This window comes from Fundulus heteroclitus, unplaced genomic scaffold, assembly GCF_011125445.2.
Source record: "Fundulus heteroclitus isolate FHET01 unplaced genomic scaffold, MU-UCD_Fhet_4.1 scaffold_405, whole genome shotgun sequence".
NCBI classification, from domain to species: Eukaryota; Metazoa; Chordata; class Actinopteri; order Cyprinodontiformes; family Fundulidae; genus Fundulus; species Fundulus heteroclitus.
The window spans coordinates 58,034-76,951 of NW_023396819.1; the positions used below are offsets into that span (position 1 = coordinate 58,034).

At 36.6% G+C, this 18,918-nt stretch overlaps 1 protein-coding gene across 1 annotated transcript in view; it reads left to right on the forward strand.

Moving 5' to 3' along the window:
* Positions 1–18,918, forward strand: part of LOC118560207 (immunoglobulin superfamily member 21-like) — a 55,003-nt gene that overhangs the window by 12,987 nt on the left and 23,098 nt on the right. The gene's annotated exons all lie outside the window — the stretch shown is intronic.

Here is an 18,918-nt window from a genome sequence, read left to right on the forward strand (position 1 = left end):
TGTTGGTTTTGTCAGTATTTCCTCCATATAATACAAATTATGAAAACATTTTGATGAAATAAAATAAACTGCTCCAGCTGATGGCGATTTTAATGTGAAGAGTCATCCATTTGAAAGTTGTCTCTTTTTCCCTTTTTTGTTTAAATCAGCTCAACAGAAAATAAGAAAAGCCTGGAATAAAGAAATCATTCCCCCTAAGACATTATTATACAACTATATCTTTTGTGTTGCTGTTTGTAATTTCTAGACCCACATTTTCAGAAACTAAATGCACTTTTGTTGTCCTGCATTTTATTACTGCTGGAGCCGCACACATTTTCTTTTCCATGGCACAATCATTTTGCTATTAATATTAACAATAACATTAATTATTGATTACAATTCCATAATTAATTACAATGATTTTTTTTTTTTGCCTGTTGCTCAGTTTTGAATAAAGATTTTGGATTTTAGTCTCTCTAGTGACAGCTTTTTGACTTGCCTGATGTTTCAATTTCAGCTACAAAAAAGGCTGATCTATGTGTGGGTTTTTTGGGGGGCTAATTACCATATTTTTCCCAGATGGAACACTGTAGAGAAACAGCATGTCATAATATCACCTCATTATCACATTTTGTGACCCTGAAAACTGGGTAATGTTTTATGGTATTATTTTAAATTATGCATAGGTTTCTCTTTAAATAACTCTTTGCCTTTATACTTGTAATTTTTTTATTAACATCCCAGAGTCTTTGTTTTACTCTCCCCGTTATCAATGAAAGGGGATTTACTCAGTCGGTTGTTTCTTGTTTCAGTTCTGGGTGGGAAGAAGTGAATGATGTGGTCCTGGGATAGCTGCAGCACCCTATCTCAGCTGGGTCCTAAATCACCACAGCGAGCAAGAAGAATGGCTTCTGGCATTGTGGCTAATTGCAGTCTAAACTGAAACAGAATTATTCATAACCTATTAGTGTGTCAGGTTCAGTGGGAAGTTAAGAGAAAAGTTGTGCAGAGAAAGAGAGAATATTAGAGGAACAAAGTTAATTAATAGGAAACAGTACACAGAGAGTATTTTAATTTTTAAAGGGTTTCACAAATAAGAATTATCATTTTAATGAGTCCCCTGCCAAGAGATCCAATCATCTCATTCTGAAACATAAAAAAATTAACCCTGCTAAATCAGCTCTTGTCCTTCACCCTTAAACATTTAAAAAGTGCCTGTCTTTATAAACTAAAATGTCCTAAACTAAATTGGGAAATTTTGATTTTATTAGGCCTATTAAAACCACTTGTGCAGTCACACAAGCATTTTTCTCTTGTTATGCTGATTTATTTAATTAAACATTTCAGTGTCAGATTTCAATAACAAATTCACCAAAAGGCAAATGGAAACAAAAAGATTTTAATATGACGAACAGTCGGAAACTTGATTATATTTGAAATAACACAATTTTATACCCTAAATGAACTGCCATGATATCCTGTTTTGGTGCTCTGTTTTGTCATTTATGGTGAGACATTCTGATATTTGCTTCTGAAGCAAGATTCACACTGAAAAGTTAATTATATGGAAATACGAATTTAAAGGGATGGACAGCATCCCTATTAGACTATTGAATTTAGTGTCAACTCAAAACCAGTTTCAGTCTGGTGGGCACCTATTCAACAACATTAAACCCATGGGGTAACGAAATTACAATTACAATGCAGTGTGGTTTGGCCATTTGCCCTTCTTCCTCCTTGCACCGGTAACAAAATGAATATTCATTTATTGCAGAAGACTGACTCTTCTGGAAGTGTAAAGATTGCATCTGTTGCTTGCATCCTGGAAAAGGCACAAGATCCCCAGTTCAAATCCCACAGACCGCCACTCTGGGTGCTGCACAGTGACTAGAGTGCAAGTCTGTGGCTTCTCTGTAGCCCACTGTTCCCTAAAGGCGACGGGTTAAATGCAGGAACACATTTTGTTGGGATTTATGTTGCAGTGACAGATAATGTGCTTTGTGTGTGTTTACTAAAGTAAGTTGAACTAATAATTTCCAATAGTTTTAACCTCATCGCTTGGTGGAGCATGTGTATTCTGTTATTCGTTTTGATTGAAATGATTATAAAAAAATATATTTTATTCAAACTAAAAATGAAAATCAGACCTTTAAGTGAAAATGTTTCTCATTGCTACAGAATATGCCTACAGGTATAACATACAGAAAAGACAGTCATTTTCAATCTCTAAAAAGCCAAGATCATAATTTTAGCCTTGAGCAGCGAAAAGAAGAAAATCTATTCCCCTTTTGAGTGGTACAGATCTGGTCATTATTTGTCATTACCTGATGTGATTCCTTTATGATGCTGCAAAGATTAAGATGAAAGGTTATTTATGCCCACAGAACAGGCAGTGACCTTGGGAAGCCAGTACCTGCTTGAATTGTGTACTGTCTGAGGCACCTTAGCCTGTTATTGTCTGTATTAAATGGCTGTTTGCCTGTGACTTGTCAGCTTGATATAAAGAACATCTTAATAGCCATGTTTTTAAACATCTTGTCACGTAAGTGGGGAAATTCTTTCATCTAACCTTTTGTGAAGCGTGAGGAGTTAATTTAAAGGATGCCCTTCAGTAGGTGGCAGGGTTGTTACTTACATCCTCCAGATACAGAGATGAGCACTAAGGTGTAGAGAGAATTAATTGCCTTCTTATCCTGTGTAACTCAGATTTACTACCATTATTTGATGTAGAAGTTTAATTAAGCACCATGAACATTTAGGCCCATGTTTAGAAGTGGATGGGATTAATGATAAACGGATGAAGCCCTTATCTAACAGTAGTTACAAATAGGGATGCACCAATCCACATTTGTTTCACTTCTGATCCGATCACCATACCAACATTTGGGTATAGGCCGATACCGATACTTTTCCGATACCAGAGCTCTTTTTGCTTTAATGTTATCATCATCATATTGTTGATTTTTTAAATAATAATAATAATAATAATAACAAACTCCTTTCTACCGACAAGGATGATATGTAAGAATGTAAGCATGTATATTTCAAAATACAACTTGGGATAAGTGTAAGCTCACAAAAGAAGTCAGAAAAACAGTGTTCACGGGAAAAATCCTACCCTGAAAACAAATGCAACTGCAAGGGTTTCAAGTTGACTGTTTAAACTACTTTAGTTTAGTCTTTTTTACCCTCTTAATTGTAGTAATTCGAGATATGTAAACCACATGTAAAGTGGATTATAAAAAACATATTATTATTACTATTATTATTATTATTAGTATTAGTAGTAGTAGTAGTAGTAGTAGTAGTAGTAGTAGTGTTAATAATAATAATAATTAAAAAAATAATAATAATAATACTATCTAACACCCCCCTTTCCAGATAAAATTCATAGGGTTTATTCATGTGATCAGCACAAATAAAATATACTCACAATAAATCATAAGAGTTCAAATATTGTAAAAAAAAAGTGCAAAATATCATCATGAAGATGATAGTGTATCAAAGATTGGAGCTCCCCAGGGACATATCTCAAGTATGAGATCACAGAAAAAGACAAATATAAGAAAGCTTATAAACATAGCTACTCATTTATGATTCGCTATCAAAGCTAACAAGTTTACTGCAACCTTAGCACCACTTTCAGGAGAAATGAATATTAGAATATGAAAGATAAAATTAATATTAAAATGCCATAAAAGTGTCACATGTGGACATTTTTGACAGGACAGACCATGCTTGTGAAAATAATCAGAGGGAAGCACTTCTTTACAAAAACAAAACTCACGGGCCAGTTCTAAAATCTGTGTTTTGCCTCTTGCTTTCACCAGTATTAGATATTTAGAATTTACCAAAATGATGTTGTCTCTGGCCCCACTGAATAGAAAGAGAATGTAATGAATTCAAAGAACAGATTTAAAGATCTGTCTTCAACTAAACTCTGGGCTTATAACTGAAGCAAAAGCAAATAAGCCATTGGCTTCCTCAAAACATGCAAGACTGACCTGTTAGAAAGTGCATCTCTTATTTTCTGCAAACTATGTTTGTAACTACCTAGTTACGCCATCATTTGTAAATTTCTGTTCCCCCTTAAGTTGATGTTACTTTTTCTCAAAACCCACTGAAGTAGGAGATCTTCCATTAATGTAGCAGCCACATTTTAAACCTGCTTCTGTCACACTGTGAAATCTGTTGGTGCTATCTTACTTCTAATTAGCTTCGACAGGGTTGTGGCATAAACTCGAAAATCATATTTGGAGTCATACTGTATCTCATTTGAGGCCGCATTAATGACAAGCCATTTTTACCCTGTAGCTCATTCAGTGCCTCATTCAGTTGACATTCACCAGGCGCTTATCAGCAGGGTAGTCGGTGCATGCCAAGGCTGTAGCCTCATGAGTAAGCCTGTTTTCATACCCAGAGATTTAACACTGCAAACAAAAACACAAGCATCAGATGGCTCCTGCTCAGATTCTGGCAGCTGAAAAAAACCTCGAAGGAAAGAAATTGGCCTGATACAGTGTTCACCGACTGAGGCTATTTTGCTTTGATTTAAATGTTTTACAAACAGTCTAAGGCATCTTCAAGGTAGACCTTTCTGCTTCCACTACCATGTGGGTACATGGCTATTATGAGTATTTTGGTAATGCCCAAAGGACATTAGATTGTTGTACTGAGCAAGACAATACAGATGTTTTTTTTTTTTTTCTTTTTTTTAGTATATTATATATTATGCAATGTGACACAACAAGACAATGAGTGGTATAAAACCCTGGTAATGTTAATGTTGATGGAGAAGAATGGTCAGATAAAGGAAAAATGGCATGTTGACCAGAAAAAGCTTAAATGTGCATAGTCCGAGGTTTGAAGTTAATTATTATTTATTTTCTTTCCCCAATGTGTAAAATGAGTATCCCCCTATTTATCGCAGTTGCCTCTATAGGCTGGATTAGTCAGTTTATGAGAGAGGGATTTGAGATGAATTCTCTGAGTGTGTGCATTGGTGCAACACGCTGAATGCTCTTGTTCACCCTGCTACTTTGTTGAGTCTCTGCCGTAATCGATGCATTAGCGAGAGAACTTCAATATTTATAGCTTTCTTACCTCAGATGATATTAAGCTTAAAAACAAAAGACCTGTGCAGTCGCAGCTACTTTTCTCCTCTCCTATGCACATGCACAACACCAGTCTCAACTTGTGTCCAGAGGGGGCGGACATCTGCAAAAATCCTGGAATTTACACTATAATCATTTAAGCAAACAACACAAAACAGAGGTCTACATCTTCAAATGGTTCCAAAGGTCTTTATTACATCTCTTGTGAACCACCCTGATACCTTTCATAAAACTGTTATCTTCAGCTTTGCTCCTATACCAACACATGTTTTGCTGAACCTGTTGGCTCCCCATAGTCTCCTTGTGGTTTTTCTGTGAAGTGTCACATTCCCTTCACAAAGGTTGTCTTCATCCTTAGTGTCCTGTCTTTTGTTTTTTCGTTTTTGTTGTTTTGTTTTTTACAATTCGGTCAGACATTGCTGTATAGTTAGCTAATTTTCTATTTATTGCAGGAGTTTTTCAGTTCTTTTTAAAACGGAACATATTGAATGAAATGGTCAGCTTCTGTAAAATAAGCAAAGGTGGGTGAAGCAAATTTAATTGGCAACAACATATTTGTAATCAGCACAATAAGTGTGATATATCCTCTTATGTCGTATGAATGTGGCAGCTATTTTCTGTGAGATTAGGGTAACATAACATTTAGTTTTATGAATACTTCAATTATAAGCAGCAACAGGCATCTTCTACATCTCAGTTTCCTTTTGCACCATAACACTTACAATGAGACAATGGCCATACTTAAATGTTGACATGTTTTGTACGTAGTAAACTGTGTGACTAAATAAAAAGCTTTTACTCTCTCTGCTTTGAGATTAAGATGTCAGTTAGTTGAGCTGGCATGGTATTTAGAAATGTATTTTGCAATTGGTAATATTTCCAGATATAAAATATTATTAGAGATCATGTGCAACATTTCTATTGTTGGGTTTAAGCCTGAAGAAAAGGCCCGTTAATGGATTTTAGTTTGATTATTCTTTTTATGATACTGTGCCCCCTTCAGTATAGTTTGTCTGAAATTTGACAGTCATCTGTGCTCTTGCACAAAGGACCATGAGACAGGCGATAAATTTAAGGGAAAAGAGGAAATACAGGTTTAGGAGCCCCTGAAAGCAGCCCCTGGGTATGGAACGAATGGATTTCTTCTCAGTTTACCCATTTTTTGAAACTTGAATTGGAATAAGAGCAAGAGGGGCTGAAGGGAAACTGGAAAGAAGAAAATTTTATGTTGAGGCTCTCATATCTGCTGTACTCATATTTATTTTTCTTCCATTTAATATACTATATTATATTGTAAAAACCTACTGGCTCTCTACCCATTTTTTTCTGGTTTTGCTTTTTTGTTATATGTGTTTGGTAATCAGAATTTCTATAATGTTTTTCTAGTCATACTCCCACTCAAAGAGCTACACACTATAGCCACATTCACCCAGTTGCACTCACAAATGCACATACATTTATACACTGAAACGCAACTTGGGTCAAGTGCCTTGCCCCGGAGCATATCAATATACAACATATAGCAGGAGGACACTGGAATCAAACCAAAGGCTTTGGTATTACAAGATGATGACGCTTCACACTGACACACAGTCAGCCCAAATGTTTCAGATCATAAAAATAATTTTAACATGAGACAAAGACAGCCAGCGTTGAGCTGCTTTTTAGAAGCAGAGCTACAAATACTATAAATGATGATTTATTTTACTGAGAAGAGGCTATTTAAATATCATGCCTCAATGTGTAAATATAATTGCTCCCCTTAATAAATTATGAATTAACAGCCCATAACCGCATATTTTTGTTCAATTTAAATAGCACCTCTCTGGCAACAAGAAGTCAACATCTCAAAAGTCATGAGCATGTTACCCCCTAAGCTAAATCAATGTAAGAACATATGAGAACCAGAGTCAGTGACATTTATCACTCTTTAAAGGGTTTTCAAAAACATTCTAATGCATTAGAACTTCAGCAAGCCTCATTGAGAGACATTACACACAAACAGAGAAAGCACTGAACAGTGGTGAGCCTTCCCAGGAGCATCCAATCTACCAAAATGACTTGAAAAACAGAGGAAGACATCTGTAAGGTACCCGGCACAATAGCCATGGTCTACCACGTCAGACATGCCCCAAGACGAAGGCCTTTGCAATGATGTCCCTTGGAAATGTCCAACAAAAATAATAATGGAATGTTCTGGGATGATAATAGATAATGGCAGACAAAGGACATGAAACACAATCACCAAAATGGCTGGAAAAGGTACAGAATATACTGTATATGCCAAGTATGGGTGGGAGGTCCAACAGTCAACGTGGAATGAATCTCCGAATGGGTTGAGAATTTTAGCGCTAACATCCTGTGAGATTTCCAGATCGAGACTAATAAACAGGAGGATGGCGAACCGACTGGATTTTGTGGCGGTAGGGAAAGTAGAAGACAGAGCAACAGTGAGTACCCAAAGAGGAAATACACAAGTTAAAGAGAGTCAAGGCCTCAGTGGTCTGAATGATTATCACTGAACTTGGAGCTGTGACCCCTAACGGAGAGAGTGAACCCCCTCTGAGATTTCTGTCAAGAAGAGCGCAGTCCTTGTAAGAGCTCATCTATTATGTAACGGCTGAAAGTGCGATAGACCTAGTTAACTTTTCCTAACATTTATTTAGAAGAATATAAAGTTGTTGTAATAATATGAATGATAGAATAGAAATAATATATTTTCAGGGTACTTCTTAAATTCGGTATGTTATGAATCCTGAACGATATTCTTCTCTAAATTTGCAGTTCAGGAATTGCAAGACACTGTCCTTGCACTGTTGAAGACAAACCATTACAAAACAAGTAAGCTACTGTTAAGTTGAAAAGGAACATCTTTTTGAAAGTTATTCATAAGTGGAATCTTGATATTTTTCCTGAACAGATGTTTTATTTATTAAAAAATAGCACTAAGATTGAAAAAATAAAGACATAAAAGTGAAGACAAATAAGACGTGACAGTTGTGGAAACATCCTGCAAGATTACTTTGTTTTAGTTTAAGATCTACTGATTAATTAGCAAACTCTTGTTCTCTCCACTTTTAATCTCTCTGATTTACTGTTTTGGTAGGAATAATTGTACCACTGGGAAATATTTTACAAACATTGGTCTTCTTTAAGTAAAGGTTGCAAACTATTCAGAGTAGTCTGTACAAAGACAGGTAAGCTATGAAAAGGCAAGTATTTAGAAGAGGCCTAAAGACTATATTTGACTGGCAAAAGTTGGACAAATAATGAAACCTAAGACTTGTTTACAAAAAAGAAAAGAAAAACATTGCAGGAGTAGAATATCAAATAAAGACAAAGCTGAGCAAGAAAGTGATAAATCCAAACAGAAATAAACGCACAATGAGAATCTCATGTAAAAAAGAGAAAACAGTTTGTTATACCAGGAGTATCTTAAGTAACTGTAGGGGAAGAAGAAAAAACAGAACAAATGGTTATATAGCAATTACAGTGGGAAATGAAAATGCTGAGGATACCTATAGGAAATATGAAGACAAACAACAACTTAGACAGATTCATTTTCCTAGAATAAGAAACAACAATGTTTACCAATAAATAAAGCTTTTTCACAAGAAATCAAATACACATATAGTGTCTTACTACCATATTGTTACATTTTGTTACCAACCTGTAATTTTTTTTATTTAAATCTTATTTTATGTGATGGATCTGCACAAAATAGTCGAGTTGGTCAAGTGAAAAGACAAAAATACATATAAAAGAAGAATAAATAAAAAATAAAAATTGGCGAGAGAACAAGTATCCACACCCATTGGGATGGGATGGAGGAAGCAGCTATCACTGTGTTGGTCCCCCTTGGACATCTTTGCTCTGGAGTCCCTTTCAGTTATCTAGGGTTCTGGTTTCTCTGGTGTCTGCCTGGGCGCTCTGGGGGGGCAGATATTTGGCCCCTCACAACCACTATTGAGCATTTTCCTTATGGATAAATCTTATATACACAAGTGCACTTTCTCAAACCCCTACAGGTGCTTGGATTCAGGTGCTTTACAGATTCTCTTCTATACAGAAAATCATTCAGCTATCATTAGCTTTAGATATCTCGCATTAAATACTGCTGTGCATTTTTCAGTCATGGTATCAAGGCATTGGCTGTTTGTTCCTGTAATACTTTATCAGTTTGTTTTGCTGTTCTTTTTATAGTTTTCTTTGCAGGTGTAGAAACAGAATCCAAGGACATTATCTTGCTCTCTCCTTTTCCTCTCCTTTATTTTTTTCACCTTTTCTTCCTTTTAGCATGTTGTCTCATCTTTGTCTCTTCTTTTTTCTTCTACCTTCCCGTTTTCTGTGTCCATTGAACTTGAATTAGTCCCAGAATAAAATCTATTTTTTTTTTTTTTGCATATATAAATCAAACGGAGCACCATGGCGAGAGCAGAAATGTTCCACTAGTGAAAGTAAAATCGGTTGGGCTCCCTTTGGCATTAAAACAGTAATTCTTAATGCTACACAGTCAGACAGGACACATGAAAAAAAAAGAAAAATAAATTCATCAAATAAATGTGTTGTAATGACCTAGCCGAAGGCTAGAACTTAATCCAACTGAGAATCTGCGGTTAGACTTGAAGATTGCTGTTCACAAGCAAAAGCCTTTCAACATAAAAGAGCTTGAACATTTCTTCCTTGAGGAATGGGCAGCCATCCCAGTGACAAAATGTGGCGTACCCAAAGCCACTTACAGCTGAAATTGCTGCAAAACATGGGTCTACAAAGTACTGTTATGGATATTAATAATTATCAATTAAGTGAGCACACCACTCATGAAAACAAATGATGCATCGTTTGTTTTTAAGTTATTTTAATTCAAAGGCATGAGCGTTTGAATGTCTCTGTCCCCCAACGCAGTCAGGAAACAGAGCAATGAGAAAAAGAACACACTAACTTTTATACATTCTGGGTTAACAAAGAAAGTGGGAGTTATCGTCAGAGGAGTGCAGCCACTGGTACGATCCAGTTCCTATCTAACTCAACTCCTCTCTGTGTCCTTGGATGTGGAAACACAATAGTGAATCTGTGAGCATTAGAGCTTCTTTCACACGGGAAATATGCAGGTGCATCCAGACAAGATATGATCAGAGTTACATACATCAATAAAATTTTCACAACAATCCTCTCTTCTGATGCTGAAATCATCACATAATAAAGAAAAATTTCAAACACTGTGAGCCTGTAATAGTAAAAAAAGGAAATTGTGTAAAAAAGAAAAAAAAAATAAGCAACCTCTGGTTCTCTTGTACATGCAGATGAGAAATAGATCCAGAGCTAATCTAAGTCCTTTGAAATTCTTTTTGCGAGCACAGGGGAGGAGGACCCAATACTAACTTATCCACAATAATAACTGCTCATTTTAAATATTCAATGTTAGAATATTGTAAGGTTCTGTCACGTTTTTTTTTCTCTTTCCCATCAGGCCATGAGAGCTGCATTAACCCCAGTTGCTGATAAAATCCTGCCGACAACGCCAAATTGTTATGGATATTAATAATTATCAATTAAGTGAGCACACCACTCATGAAAACAAATGATGCATCGTTTGTTTTTAAGTTATTTTAATTCAAAGGCATGAGCGTTTGAATGTCTCTGTCCCCCAACGCAGTCAGGAAACAGAGCAATGAGAAAAAGAACACACTAACTTTTATACATTCTGGGTTAACAAAGAAAGTGGGAGTTATCGTCAGAGGAGTGCAGCCACTGGTACGATCCAGTTCCTATCTAACTCAACTCCTCTCTGTGTCCTTGGATGTGGAAACACAATAGTGAATCTGTGAGCATTAGAGCTTCTTTCACACGGGAAATATGCAGGTGCATCCAGACAAGATATGATCAGAGTTACATACATCAATAAAATTTTCACAACAGTACTCACTTTAGGAAGGGCGAACAGCTATCCATTAGAATTTTTGAAATGTTCCGTTATTTTGTTTTATTTGTTGATTGCTTCACAATAAGAAAAAGTAAAACGTCTTCAAAGTTGTAGGCATGTTCTGTAGATGAAATGGTGCAAACTCTCAAACAATCCATTTTTAATTCCATGCTAAGATGTAACAAAACATGAAAAATGCCAAAAGGGCTGAATACTTTTGCAAGGCACTGTAAGCTTATACAAACCTATAACTCAGGGCTATGACAATTATCTCACTGTCGTATGACCTCTACACTACACACACCAAGCAATAATAACAAAATCACCCATTTTTTTTCCCCCTTCTCTTGCATTTCGGGGTTCAAATCTTAGCCAGGGCATTTTTACATTTCTCTACTTGCATGCATGGATTCTCTCTGGGTATTCTGGTTTCCTTCCACGCTCCATAGACATAATTAGTCACTGTAAAATGTCCTTTGGTATGAGTTTGTTCGACAATGGTTGTCTGTCCTGTTTGTTTCTATGTTACCCTGTGGTAGATCAGTGACCCATCAAGGGTGTACCGTCCCTCTTGCCCAATGACCGCTTGAGGGAAGCAGTTGCCCCCTGTAATCCTGCAAGTATTTAGTGGGTGTAGACAATATTTTTTCCCCATTAGTAAATCTGGAATGGGATGTTTGGAGTTAATTTTTATGTTGTGTAGTTAACCATTCTGTAGCAGTCTTTATAAACCGGTAAGGCACACTGGTTGTCACCATAAAGATGAACATTAGACGCTCTTTTGGTGAAAAGTGCTGTACACCCACAATATTGCATTATCATGTTTCATATTCTGTGAAACATTTTGTATAACTGTAATAAACATTAAAAAAAATATTAAATTTTACAACTCTTTCGGGTTTTCAATTTTTATGGCCTGTCTAGAATTTTATGTAGTCTGGGTTGTTCATGTTTCTGTATGTTGTCCCAGTGTGACTTGATTATCTTGAAAGCTATTTAGAGACCATTCTGTCTGCTGCCAGTCTTGATGTTTCGCACTTTTGTCAGTAAGTATTATTCCTTGTCAGTAAAAAAGTACATTTGTGGTTGCATGCTGTGCAGTGAACCAGGACCTAACCAACCTCCTTGCTGATGAGTGTATATGATGGAATTGAATCTAACATGGCTAAAATATTTTTCCCCCACACTGCGTTTTTTCCAAAGTAGTTTCAAAATCCAGGAGGGCTATCCAAGGTTGATATACTTATAGTAGCTGTGCTTCAAAGAAGACAGTGACACGACACACAATAATTCATCTTTTATCACTACTGCATAGTCTGTACTACCACCATAAAGCTGCAGTTCTTCTACCTCAAAAATACAGTCACATGCCAAGAAACAGTTTAAGGCGAATCTCTCATCATTCATGAAAATACGCTTGCAGATGCAGCTTGTGTGATTGCACACACACACACACACACACACACACACACACACACACACACACACACACACACACACACACAGCGCGCGCGAGAGAGAGAGAGATGTTCTCACCATAGAGAAGCTTTGTGTGAAAAGACAATAAAAAATACAAAAGCTCATGTGCCAGCGTGGCTGATGGAGCTGATGCAACACCTGCCAATTTTGAGCCCACATTTAGCAGCTTGGTCGATGTTCATTACAGGCTGTGCTGGCAAAATATTTGCTCTGGAATAGGTGTGGGGAAGGCAGGTGTTGCCTAGATGGGACATAAAAATGTATTCTCCTGTCCCAAAAAGTAAGTCTCTACCCACTAAATATTGTGAGAACTGACATAATTACCATGATGAATTACATAGGTAGTATGTTTGACCTATGAAAACATATAAAGGAATATTTTGGGGGGCTTTGTGAGAAAATACTCGGTATTAAAGAGATGCAAGAGATGAAAAAGAGTTACATCAAGAATGTTTATTGTCATTATGTGTTAACATAAAAGTATTTTTGATGAGGCTCAGAACACCCACAAATTAGACATAACACGCTGACACGAAAATACATAATCTTACCAAACCTTTTTTTATTTTACTCAGTTGATTGCACTGGCCAACAACACTCCCAGAGAGGCTTAAACGTGCAACTAGTCCTTAGCAGCTAATAGAGTCATTCTCAAGTCACATGAGTTTGTTATCTGCTAAGCTGCTAGCTGCTTACATTTGACAGATGTGGACTGAAACCAGAACTGGCTATGGACTAACAAAACAATTCCATCCACTAGTAAGGGAACAAGGAAACAAGCTGTTAAAACACTGTCTATATTTTTTGTTCTAACCAGAAATGTCTATCAAATTTTTTGATGACATTTTCATCACGAGTCAGCCAGCAAATGATTCGTCAATGACTTTTCACATGTTCCATTTGTAGCACATTTATGTAACATACATGAAACACAACGTCATGACCTGATATATTTGAATGTATATTACTCTCTATGTGTTCTGGTCTTTGAGAATAGGTTTAAAACCTCGGAATACATGAACATATGGACGATGGAGGAGATGCTTCTTGCATCAACATTTCTGCTGCATGCATAATGTTTGGCAGAAGGCAACGCAGGAGTTGGTGAATACAACTTAAAAGCTTTTATGATTCAAACCCCAAACTTTTGCTTTTTACATATGCAAGATGGCATGCCTGCTATGCCACTGAATACCTCAAAATTTACTGCAAGCATGATCTTTCTCTGATAACACAGTCACAGCTATGATAAAAGGCCGGTAAGCTGTATTAAGCCACACTGTTTCTATATTTTCAATTATTTATTGATTGATTATGTGTTGCTTTATTTATATTTGAGTCTAAATTATATGAATGATTAGATATAATTAGACATTTTGATGACCAGCTTTGATTTGCTTGTTGGGTTGTAAAAAAAAAAAAAAAAAAAAAAAAAAGCATTTCACAGCATGGTCTATGCCTCTTCCATGTCTCTTTTGGCAGTATGTGTGAGCTGCATTAAAATATTGCTATTTTAACTTAGTATCAAAAGCATTTAATCACCAACCAACTTATCAATTGAAATTTTTAACTAGGGAACTGTATGTGCACAACACATAGCAAGCAAATAAACAATGTAAAGGGATCTTGGAGTGGATGTCCCTTTATTGTTGGTCTGTGCAGAGATGGTACCTACAGCTAAGACAGCTGCATGTAAATAGACAGTGCTTGTGTTCTTCTGAAAAGTCAAGATAGGTCACTACATTGTAACTAAGTTAGAACACACTTTCTCTTCCGGCATCATTCATAAGTTACATGAGACAGTTGGAGTTCATAGACTGTATGCACAATGCTGTCATTACAGCTTAGGAAACAGAGTTGAACTGAAGTTAAATCTACATGAGAAGATGGCAGGTGTTTGCTCTCCTAGAGCTTTTAGGAAAGAGATCGACCCTGCCACTGGAGAACCTGACATTCCTATTTTATATGTTGATGGTGCTACCTCTACAATTGTCAGATTCTGCAAATTCCCAAGGATTTCAGTTCTCAAACCAAGTGACTAATGATACTGCAAATATTTCAAATACATGTTTTAAGTCAAAGATCACCAAATTACATACAAAATAGGAAAAACAATGCATGAAAATACATTGCTTAACATTTTTACCAAACTATTTCAGAATATACTGTGAAATGAGTTATGTGATTCAACATTTTCTAGCTCTGAATTTTCTTTTTACATCTGATAAGTGACTGTAATGTGACAAATGGGTTCAGCTTCATCATAGAAAAGCACATTTCCCAATCGCAAGACTTTTCAGAACATGAACTATTTACTTAAATTGCAGGGATGATTATGATTTAATGAAGAAGACTGGGGATGAGTGACATTTAAATGTGGCACTGCAGATGTCAGAGGTTCCAAACACGAGCTCAGGGAGTCAAGTTTATGCCTTATTAATTAGAGTGCCAAGTTAACAAGTTCGTTCCACAGTTTCATGCGCACATATTTACTGGAGTCACGTGGTGTTTAAAACTCTGAATGGCCAAAGCCGCATATTGGAGTTTACTAGAGCTGTCCACTAACAAAGCTGTAGGAACAACTGAAGTTACAGTTGTCATGTATGATTTTGTGCAGAGCAGTGACGCCATTAAGGGCCACATCCAGCAGCCTCATCTTTTCAAGTGTACTGTTTATAGTAACTTTTACTTAGCTGGTTGTTGTTAATGGATATGCTGCTGCTTACCATTGTCAGATTTACTATCCTCCACAACCGGCATTTTCAACATGCTGACAACATGTATTGTTTGTTGGGTGTTCTTATCATGCAAGTTTAAAGTATGAAATACAGTATCATGAAAAAGTGAGTACACCACTTCCCCCATATTTTTGTAAATATTTCATCATATTTTTTTCATGGGCGAGCACTAAATTTGCAGTTCCCTCAAAGTACTTCAACACATAGCCATTAATGTCTAAACTGCAGGCAAAAAAAGTGAGTACAGCCCTAATTAAATGATCAGTGTCAAATCCACACGTTTTATTTTGAAAATAGATGTATGCATGCTGCCAGCATTGCTGCAGACTGTGAATGAGTGGTGGGTTAGCCTGTCAGTGCTCAGACCATACACTGAACGCTGCATCAAATTGATCTGCATGGCTGTTGTCCAAGAAGGAAGCCTCTTCTAAAGATGACACACAAGACAACCTGCAAATAGTTTGCTGAGGAGAAGCTGACTAAGGACATAGATAATTGGAACCATGTACTGTGGGCATGATAAACGTTTTAGGTTCAGATGGTGTCAATTGTTTGTGGCAGTAACCAGGTGAGGAGCGCAAAGACAGGTGTATCTTGCCTACAGTCAAGCATGGTGGTGGGAGTGTTGACGGCTGTGGGGAGCTCCAGTTTAATGAGGGAACCATGAATGCCAACATTTTCTGGGACATAGTGAAGCACAGCTTGATCCCCTACCTTTAGAAATTGGGCTGCAGGGCAGTATTCCAACATGATGACAACGGCAAAAACATAACCATGCCTTGCAATAGAAACTGAGGGTGAAAGGGATGGACTCACCAAGCATCTGTCCAGACCTGAACCATATGGAGCATCTATTTGATCATTAATTGGTCATCAATTGATCATGATTTGGTCATCAATCTGTGGGGCCTCAAATGGAGGGGGAGTAACACAAGTTCTCTAGCATTAGCAAGCTCAGTGATGTCATACTTAAGGATGGCAACCTGTGAAGCTCTAGTGAACTCCATGCCCAAGAGAGTTAAGGTAGTGCTGAAATATAATGGAGGCCACAGAAAATATTGACTTTATTGGAACAATTTGGATATTTTCACTAAGGGATGTATTGACTTTTTTGCCAGTGATTTAGACGTTATTGGCTGTGTGTTTAGTAATTTTGAGGGGACAGCCGAGTTACACTGTTATACAAGCTGTACACTGACAACATATCATCTTCAGCGTAGACACATGAAAAGATATAAGAATTACTGTATAACATTTTTTTTCCTTTTGTAGATAAAAATATGACAAACATATTTACAATCCCCAGTACAAATGTATTTACATCTCAGCACTGTTTTATTATGGCTGATAGCTTTCGTCCCAACATTGCTCTGGTCGGTCAGTCTGGGTATTGAGCAGACACACTCTCTGAACTAATTCAGATGACCTTCTTTTAGACAGTGACTCTTTGGCAAGTTTAGTTGTTAGTTTTACTGGTATAAAATATTTATGTAGAATTTTTTTAAGGGTGAAAGAGCACTGTTAAGAGTATAACATTAAAACTAGACCAATTTTCAAGCCCAGTTTGTTATGTACAGCTTTAAAGATTTCCCTAACGCCTGCTTGAGGACAATGCATTCTCCTACAGTATCTGTTTATAATGCTAATTCTGAATATGTGTAGTCCATAATAAACTCTAAATTAGACAAGATATATTGAGTAAACAGACAGCTCACACACATATTACATTATTCAAGCTAAAAAGTGGGGTTGCAACTCAGTTATGCCACAATTGAAACTAGCAACAAATTTATTGGAGCTTTATGTGTCCCGTTGTCAATGTGTTAGTCTGATTGCTCCTGAACAGAGAAAGAAAGGTCCATAAATGACTCCTTGTTCAATATAATGAAGACTCTTTCAGCTACTGGCTTTGACTTTGCCCATGAGCGTATTCTCACTTGTTCTTTGTTATTGCGACTGAATGGGTGTGGAAGAGAAACAGGCTCACAACCTGCCTCACAATTATAGTTTGGCTATTTCTGTCAAGCCACGAGGGGCTCTCTCTCTCTCTCTCTGCCTCTGTGTTTCTGCTCTGCTCGTATAAAGACCAATAGTGGCCGATTTGTTAACATTGTTAAACCGATGCTTTTGCTTTACAGAATTTTGTGATGTTGTCTTTGAAAATGTGCTTTTACCAACTAATTTTATGTCCCAAAACATGCTCTTTCATGTCATACCTCAGTAAAAACTGGATACGTTTAGAGAGTATGTATCAATACCATTTGGGAATAGTGAGAGAGTTGACTCAAGCAGAAAAAAATAAGTATTAGAAGTTATTCAATATTATACAGTAGGTACAATGGCTATTGGACAGATTTGTGTGAACTATTTAGTTGATTTTCTTTTTCATACCCATTAGTTACATTGCCAGTGGCATTTTCAGTAGGCAATATAGTGAGTGCCCTGGGGTTCTGTTGACTAAGGAAGACTGCATAAGCAAGCACAAATGTATCTTTGGATATGTGATGCAGGCCTAAATCTCAGAGCATATTCCTGCAAAAGCCACAAAACATTAAAGTGATTTTTTTAACTACAATAAACGGACAGTTTCATATAATGTCTGAAAAAGTGGAGGATTCTTTTCTATTTTAAAGTTTATGGTAATTCAGAGCCATTCCAGTGTTTTTTAAAGACTAAATTTGTTTTTGTTCTGTTGACAAATCGGCGTTTAAACCTCCTTAACTGACTCTAAATTAAGCTGCTGTATTGAATTTTTTGTGAAGGTAATGGAACAATTTTTTTCATAATATCAGTTTTAGCTTTAGTGTTTTGATCGTTAATACATAGATAAGGCATAACAATATGACCAGCATAGGCTGCCTGACAGGTGTGAGACTATTCAGCCACAAATGGTTTAGGGAGGTAGCATTACCTTTTGAAGTTTGAGCTCCAGTATCTCATCTGTTGGATTGGGAAAAAAAAGAGTTTTATCTTCAACTGTATGATTAAATCTTTTGTGTGGCATGTATAAAACTTTGCTCAAAAGTGTTTTAATTGTTGGGTGCAAACAATTTTTCACTCTTTAGTAAAGAACAGCTGCTGTTCCATATATTTGTACACAACTGCTTGTTACTGTATCATCAGGACATGCATAAATTTAACAGAGGTCAAAATATTTTATTTAGAACTAAAAATCTCATTACCAGAAATATTTAGGCAAGCAGCTGTATAAAAGAGTCACATTATGCTGGTGAAGAGTTTCAGTCATCCAGGACCTAGCAAATCAAAAACATTTAAAAATCTAAATAACGGGACTTCAGTTGTTGCTGTTGAAAACATTTTGCTCTTCATCTGGAGGGATTTTCTCAATTCTAAACTAGTGAGGGAAACGTTCTGAGCCGCTTGGAAAGTGCTGTTCTGCCTATCTAAAGTCACATGGAGATTGGTTGTTAGTGCTGTTGTTAGCCTAGCCCATTTTGCATGTGACATTTTTGGTCACATGCAAAATGGTGTGACATGGTTTCAAACTGACCTGGCATCAGGTTTAATTCAGAACACTATATTTTTGAAAGCTGATGCCTCTTCTGTTTAGAGAAGTCTTTTTTTCTTATTTAACATAAATGGCTTCCTTCACCTCTCTCTCAAACCATCTATCATCGCTGTCCTCAAAGAAATGTCCTTCATCTCACCGCTTAGTTTGGAA